Source organism: Hyla sarda, unplaced genomic scaffold (genome assembly GCF_029499605.1).
Source record: "Hyla sarda isolate aHylSar1 unplaced genomic scaffold, aHylSar1.hap1 scaffold_148, whole genome shotgun sequence".
Lineage (NCBI taxonomy): Eukaryota > Metazoa > Chordata > Amphibia > Anura > Hylidae > Hyla > Hyla sarda.
In genome coordinates, this window is record NW_026608112.1 from 306,951 (window position 1) to 315,247 (window position 8,297).

General features: G+C 46.5%; 4 non-coding genes across 4 annotated transcripts; all 4 read right to left on the reverse strand.

Annotated features, from left to right (window-relative positions):
• Positions 1 to 830: 830 nt before the first annotated feature.
• LOC130308461 (U2 spliceosomal RNA) lies at positions 831 to 1,021 on the reverse strand. Its single transcript, XR_008857438.1, has one exon. It is a non-coding gene; the product is annotated as a U2 spliceosomal RNA (small nuclear RNA).
• A 2,084-nt stretch (positions 1,022 to 3,105) lies between these two features.
• Positions 3,106 to 3,296, reverse strand: LOC130308329 (U2 spliceosomal RNA). Its single transcript, XR_008857312.1, has one exon. It is a non-coding gene; the product is annotated as a U2 spliceosomal RNA (small nuclear RNA).
• A 2,089-nt stretch (positions 3,297 to 5,385) lies between these two features.
• Positions 5,386 to 5,576, reverse strand: LOC130308376 (U2 spliceosomal RNA). The gene has a single exon (XR_008857356.1). It is a non-coding gene; the product is annotated as a U2 spliceosomal RNA (small nuclear RNA).
• A 2,095-nt stretch (positions 5,577 to 7,671) lies between these two features.
• LOC130308440 (U2 spliceosomal RNA) lies at positions 7,672 to 7,862 on the reverse strand. The gene has a single exon (XR_008857418.1). It is a non-coding gene; the product is annotated as a U2 spliceosomal RNA (small nuclear RNA).
• Positions 7,863 to 8,297: the final 435 nt, after the last annotated feature.

The following is an 8,297-nucleotide window of genomic DNA, read 5'->3' on the forward strand; positions in this document are numbered from 1 at the left end:
AATACATAAAAAGCGACTGTTCAGCGACAGACAAGTCGCATCGGCTGAAAGTAGGCCAGAATGTCAGTCCATGTTGGAGCAGGTTTAGATACAGTCTAAAGTATAGATCTCAAAGTCTGTGCACAGAATTTAGCAAGGGCCTCGCACCTTCTGATGCATCAGGTAGGTGCACAATAGCATAGCCTAACCCTCTGTACTTTGGTCTATATTGATGCGGGACATAGACAGCCAGCTGATGACCAATCCATTAGTGCAATGGATGGCTGGAAGCATTTGTCTTTGCCTTTGCAATACCACAGAAGCAATGCATGGTCAATGTACAGCAATGACACACCTGTGTGAACAGCCAGGAGACCCCCCCCCCCCCATGTTATGTTACATAGTTACATAGTTAGTACGGTCGAAAAAAGACATATGTCCATCAAGTTCAACCAGGGAATTAAGGGGTAGGGGTGTGGCGCGATATTGGGGAAGGGATGAGATTTTATATTTCTTCATAAGCATTAATCTTATTTTGTCAATTAGGAACATTCAGCACCCACCCGCTATCAAGGCAGCTGCCTATCATGTCATGCCCTACCTGCACAGGTGTGCTGGCTACTCAAATGATCCAATTAAGGAGGCCATTTAGTCAGCAGCAGCAGAAGTCCTGTGCCTGGACGCTCCAACAGCGGCCAGACACAAGCAGAAGCAGAAGCAGCAGAAGCAGCAGCAGCACCACCTTTTGTTTTTTGGCTGCAGCAGCAGCAAGGCCCACAGGGCTGGCTAGCTGGCTAGCCAGCAAGCAGGTAGCAATGAAAGTAGGAATCTTTCTTTTTAACCCTGTAAGGGGGTGGTGCACTGTACCCGAAGATACTGCCATATCGGGTCAATGCATAGGGCGACGGAAGCAAGCTTCGAAATCGGCCCCCGTTCTCAAAAATCCATTTAATATATGGTCCCCAGATAGGGGACGTATCAGATATTAAACTGATAAGAACAGATACTACACTCGATCTTAGCCAAAAGGCCGAGAAGCGATAACCGTGAAAGGGGCGGGCCCAACAAGGTGCCCTTCATGGGCACTATCACTGCTTGCTGTCAGGGAGGCTGCCAGACAATTTTCCATGCACACTCTGGGCTGGGGGGCAGTCAACCACCAGTACACACAGCAGAACCTAAACCCATACCATTATTGCTAAGCAGCAAGACAGGGGCCCATTGCACTCCCACGGGGCCTTTTTAAATGCAATCCATAACCCGGATTTGCCAGGAACCCTTCTTACTCCTCCTACTTGCATGTGACACTGGGCTTAGGATCTGCATAGGAAACACACACACAAGCACACACCTACCTTTGTTGCCTGCAGATGCCTCCTTGGCTGTCCCCAAACGGTATCAAACCAACACCCACGGGAAGCTGTAAGCATAGAGGACATGCTTGCACCCCATTGGACTTACCTGTGTGGGTTAAACCCGGGTTATTTGACAACCTATGGCGGTGATGGTTCTGCTCAGGCAGAGCAGTGCTGATGCTCCTCATAAAGCTGTCGCTGCTGTGAAGGTTCTAGGTGACATCACAAATCCCTATGGTTACATACACAACAAAGCTGGGTTGTTGTTGTTTACACTCTGCAAGGCCTGTGGAAGTGAGTGACATCATAGCACTGTAGTTCTGAGGGTTCTAGATGGATGCAACAATCTCCTGTTGCTTCTATGAAGGCCATAATAGACGACATCACCAAACAGCTCCATAGTCACATACACAGCAAAGGAGAGATGTTGTTTACACCTAGTGATGTCAGTGGTATTGAGTGACATCACAGCACAGTGCTAAGGCTCCTGGGCCTGGACACAGCAGCGGCTGCAATATCTCAACGGAGAATACGTTTATATATATGTGTGTGTGTGCGCGTATATATATATATATATATATATATATATATATATATATATATTTCTCCGCCGAAATCACTTTTAAACCCATTTCCACCTTTTTTTCCCTTCTCTTCCTCTTACTTTTTTTTCACGTTTTTTTACGTTTTTCTCCTTTTCGCCTCTTTTCTGGGCGTATTATTCTTCTTTTTCTTCTTTTTTTTCGTCTAATGCATACCCCATCAGTGCAGCAATGCTTATTCAATACCGCCAGCAGATGGAGACACTGGGGGATAATTTTCTAAGGATTTATACTGATTTTTCCTGTCTGAATTTGTCGCACAGAAAGTTGCAGGCCAAATATGTGTGACATTTCTGCGACTTTAGCTTCTAGAGCATTTTTACAACATTATACATAGGTGCTGAATACATAAAAAGCGACTGTTCAGCGACAGACAAGTCGCATCGGCTGAAAGTAGGCCAGAATGTCAGTCCATGTTGGAGCAGGTTTAGATACAGTCTAAAGTATAGATCTCAAAGTCTGTGCACAGAATTTAGCAAGGGCCTCGCACCTTCTGATGCATCAGGTAGGTGCACAATAGCATAGCCTAACCCTCTGTACTTTGGTCTATATTGATGCGGGACATAGACAGCCAGCTGATGACCAATCCATTAGTGCAATGGATGGCTGGAAGCATTTGTCTTTGCCTTTGCAATACCACAGAAGCAATGCATGGTCAATGTACAGCAATGACACACCTGTGTGAACAGCCAGGAGACCCCCCCCCATGTTATGTTACATAGTTACATAGTTAGTACGGTCGAAAAAAGACATATGTCCATCAAGTTCAACCAGGGAATTAAGGGGTAGGGGTGTGGCGCGATATTGGGGAAGGGATGAGATTTTATATTTCTTCATAAGCATTAATCTTATTTTGTCAATTAGGAACATTCAGCACCCACCCGCTATCAAGGCAGCTGCCTATCATGTCATGCCCTACCTGCACAGGTGTGCTGGCTACTCAAATGATCCAATTAAGGAGGCCATTTAGTCAGCAGCAGCAGAAGTCCTGTGCCTGGACGCTCCAACAGCGGCCAGACACAAGCAGAAGCAGAAGCAGCAGAAGCAGCAGCAGCACCACCTTTTGTTTTTTGGCTGCAGCAGCAGCAAGGCCCACAGGGCTGGCTAGCTGGCTAGCCAGCAAGCAGGTAGCAATGAAAGTAGGAATCTTTCTTTTTAACCCTGTAAGGGGGTGGTGCACTGTACCCGAAGATACTGCCATATCGGGTCAATGCATAGGGCGACGGAAGCAAGCTTCGAAAGCGGCCCCCGTTCTCAAAAATCCATTTAATATATGGTCCCCAGATAGGGGACGTATCAGATATTAAACTGATAAGAACAGATACTACACTTGATCTTAGCCAAAAGGCCGAGAAGCGATAACCGTGAAAGGGGCGGGCCCAACAAGGTGCCCTTCATGGGCACTATCACTGCTTGCTGTCAGGGAGGCTGCCAGACAATTTTCCATGCACACTCTGGGCTGGGGGGCAGTCAACCACCAGTACACACAGCAGAACCTAAACCCATACCATTATTGCTAAGCAGCAAGACAGGGGCCCATTGCACTCCCACGGGGCCTTTTTAAATGCAATCCATAACCCGGATTTGCCAGGAACCCTTCTTACTCCTCCTACTTGCATGTGACACTGGGCTTAGGATCTGCATAGGAAACACACACACAAGCACACACCTACCTTTGTTGCCTGCAGATGCCTCCTTGGCTGTCCCCAAACGGTATCAAACCAACACCCACGGGAAGCTGTAAGCATAGAGGACATGCCTGCACCCCATTGGACTTACCTGTGTGGGTTAAACCCGGGTTATTTGACAACCTATGGCGGTGATGGTTCTGCTCAGGCAGAGCAGTGCTGATGCTCCTCATAAAGCTGTCGCTGCTGTGAAGGTTCTAGGTGACATCACAAATCCCTATGGTTACATACACAACAAAGCTGGGTTGTTGTTGTTTACACTCTGCAAGGCCTGTGGAAGTGAGTGACATCATAGCACTGTAGTTCTGAGGGTTCTAGATGGATGCAACAATCTCCTGTTGCTTCTATGAAGGCCATAATAGACGACATCACCAAACAGCTCCATAGTCACATACACAGCAAAGGAGAGATGTTGTTTACACCTAGTGATGTCACTGGTTTTGAGTGACATCACAGCACAGTGCTAAGGCTCCTGGGCCTGGACACAGCAGCGGCTGCAATATCTCAACAGAGAATACGTTTATATATATGTGTGTGTGTGCGCGTATATATATATATATATATATATATATATATATATATATATTTCTCCGCCGAAATCACTTTTAAACCCATTTCCACCTTTTTTTCCCTTCTCTTCCTCTTACTTTTTTTTCACGTTTTTTTACATTTTTCTCCTTTTCGCCTCTTTTCTGGGCGTATTATTCTTCTTTTTCTTCTTTTTTTTTCGTCTAATGCATACCCCATCAGTGCAGCAATGCTTATTCAATACCGCCAGCAGATGGAGACACTGGGGGATAATTTTCTAAGGATTTATACTGATTTTTCCTGTCTGAATTTGTCGCACAGAAAGTTGCAGGCCAAATATGTGTGACATTTCTGCGACTTTAGCTTCTAGAGCATTTTTACAACATTATACATAGGTGCTGAATACATAAAAAGCGACTGTTCAGCGACAGACAAGTCGCATCGGCTGAAAGTAGGCCAGAATGTCAGTCCATGTTGGAGCAGGTTTAGATACAGTCTAAAGTATAGATCTCAAAGTCTGTGCACAGAATTTAGCAAGGGCCTCGCACCTTCTGATGCATCAGGTAGGTGCACAATAGCATAGCCTAACCCTCTGTACTTTGGTCTATATTGATGCGGGACATAGACAGCCAGCTGATGACCAATCCATTAGTGCAATGGATGGCTGGAAGCATTTGTCTTTGCCTTTGCAATACCACAGAAGCAATGCATGGTCAATGTACAGCAATGACACACCTGTGTGAACAGCCAGGAGACCCCCCCCCCCCCCCATGTTATGTTACATAGTTACATAGTTAGTACGGTCGAAAAAAGACATATGTCCATCAAGTTCAACCAGGGAATTAAGGGGTAGGGGTGTGGCGCGATATTGGGGAAGGGATGAGATTTTATATTTCTTCATAAGCATTAATCTTATTTTGTCAATTAGGAACATTCAGCACCCACCCGCTATCAAGGCAGCTGCCTATCATGTCATGCCCTACCTGCACAGGTGTGCTGGCTACTCAAATGATCCAATTAAGGAGGCCATTTAGTCAGCAGCAGCAGAAGTCCTGTGCCTGGACGCTCCAACAGCGGCCAGACACAAGCAGAAGCAGAAGCAGCAGAAGCAGCAGCAGCACCACCTTTTGTTTTTTGGCTGCAGCAGCAGCAAGGCCCACAGGGCTGGCTAGCTGGCTAGCCAGCAAGCAGGTAGCAATGAAAGTAGGAATCTTTCTTTTTAACCCTGTAAGGGGGTGGTGCACTGTACCCGAAGATACTGCCATATCGGGTCAATGCATAGGGCGACGGAAGCAAGCTTCGAAATCGGCCCCCGTTCTCAAAAATCCATTTAATATATGGTCCCCAGATAGGGGACGTATCAGATATTAAACTGATAAGAACAGATACTACACTTGATCTTAGCCAAAAGGCCGAGAAGCGATAACCGTGAAAGGGGCGGGCCCAACAAGGTGCCCTTCATGGGCACTATCACTGCTTGCTGTCAGGGAGGCTGCCAGACAATTTTCCATGCACACTCTGGGCTGGGGGGCAGTCAACCACCAGTACACACAGCAGAACCTAAACCCATACCATTATTGCTAAGCAGCAAGACAGGGGCCCATTGCACTCCCACGGGGCCTTTTTAAATGCAATCCATAACCCGGATTTGCCAGGAACCCTTCTTACTCCTCCTACTTGCATGTGACACTGGGCTTAGGATCTGCATAGGAAACACACACACAAGCACACACCTACCTTTGTTGCCTGCAGATGCCTCCTTGGCTGTCCCCAAACGGTATCAAACCAACACCCACGGGAAGCTGTAAGCATAGAGGACATGCCTGCACCACATTGGACTTACCTGTGTGGGTTAAACCCGGGTTATTTGACAACCTATGGCGGTGATGGTTCTGCTCAGGCAGAGCAGTGCTGATGCTCCTCATAAAGCTGTCGCTGCTGTGAAGGTTCTAGGTGACATCACAAATCCCTATGGTTACATACACAACAAAGCTGGGTTGTTGTTGTTTACACTCTGCAAGGCCTGTGGAAGTGAGTGACATCATAGCACTGTAGTTCTGAGGGTTCTAGATGGATGCAACAATCTCCTGTTGCTTCTATGAAGGCCATAATAGACGACATCACCAAACAGCTCCATAGTCACATACACAGCAAAGGAAAGATGTTGTTTACACCTAGTGATGTCAGTGGTATTGAGTGACATCACAGCACAGTGCTAAGGCTCCTGGGCCTGGACACAGCAGCGGCTGCAATATCTCAACGGAGAATACGTTTATATATATGTGTGTGTGTGTGCGCGTATATATATATATATATATATATATATATATATATATATATATATTTCTCCGCCGAAATCACTTTTAAACCCATTTCCACCTTTTTTTCCCTTCTCTTCCTCTTACTTTTTTTTCACGTTTTTTTACGTTTTTCTCCTTTTCGCCTCTTTTCTGGGCGTATTATTCTTCTTTTTCTTCTTTTTTTTCGTCTAATGCATACCCCATCAGTGCAGCAATGCTTATTCAATACCGCCAGCAGATGGAGACACTGGGGGATAATTTTCTAAGGATTTATACTGATTTTTCCTGTCTGAATTTGTCGCACAGAAAGTTGCAGGCCAAATATGTGTGACATTTCTGCGACTTTAGCTTCTAGAGCATTTTTACAACATTATACATAGGTGCTGAATACATAAAAAGCGACTGTTCAGCGACAGACAAGTCGCATCGGCTAAAAGTAGGCCAGAATGTCAGTCCATGTTGGAGCAGGTTTAGATACAGTCTAAAGTATAGATCTCAAAGTCTGTGCACAGAATTTAGCAAGGGCCTCGCACCTTCTGATGCATCAGGTAGGTGCACAATAGCATAGCCTAACCCTCTGTACTTTGGTCTATATTGATGCGGGACATAGACAGCCAGCTGATGACCAATCCATTAGTGCAATGGATGGCTGGAAGCATTTGTCTTTGCCTTTGCAATACCACAGAAGCAATGCATGGTCAATGTACAGCAATGACACACCTGTGTGAACAGCCAGGTGACCCCCCCCCCCCCCCCATGTTATGTTACATAGTTACATAGTTAGTACGGTCGAAAAAAGACATATGTCCATCAAGTTCAACCAGGGAATTAAGGGGTAGGGGTGTGGCGCGATATTGGGGAAGGGATGAGATTTTATATTTCTTCATAAGCATTAATCTTATTTTGTCAATTAGGAACATTCAGCACCCACCCGCTATCAAGGCAGCTGCCTATCATGTCATGCCCTACCTGCACAGGTGTGCTGGCTACTCAAATGATCCAATTAAGGAGGCCATTTAGTCAGCAGCAGCAGAAGTCCTGTGCCTGGACGCTCCAACAGCGGCCAGACACAAGCAGAAGCAGAAGCAGCAGAAGCAGCAGCAGCACCACCTTTTGTTTTTTGGCTGCAGCAGCAGCAAGGCCCACAGGGCTGGCTAGCTGGCTAGCCAGCAAGCAGGTAGCAATGAAAGTAGGAATCTTTCTTTTTAACCCTGTAACGGGGTGGTGCACTGTACCCGAAGATACTGCCATATCGGGTCAATGCATAGGGCGACGGAAGCAAGCTTCGAAATCGGCCCCCGTTCTCAAAAATCCATTTAATATATGGTCCCCAGATAGGGGACGTATCAGATATTAAACTGATAAGAACAGATACTACACTTGATCTTAGCCAAAAGGCCGAGAAGCGATAACCGTGAAAGGGGCGGGCCCAACAAGGTGCCCTTCATGGGCACTATCACTGCTTGCTGTCAGGGAGGCTGCCAGACAATTTTCCATGCACACTCTGGGCTGGGGGGCAGTCAACCACCAGTACACACAGCAGAACCTAAACCCATACCATTATTGCTAAGCAGCAAGACAGGGGCCCATTGCACTCCCACGGGGCCTTTTTAAATGCAATCCATAACCCGGATTTGCCAGGAACCCTTCTTACTCCTCCTACTTGCATGTGACACTGGGCTTAGGATCTGCATAGGAAACACACACACAAGCACACACCTACCTTTGTTGCCTGCAGATGCCTCCTTGGCTGTCCCCAAACGGTATCAAACCAACACCCACGGGAAGCTGTAAGCATAGAGGACATGCCTGCACCCCATTGGACTTACCTGTGTGGGTTAAACC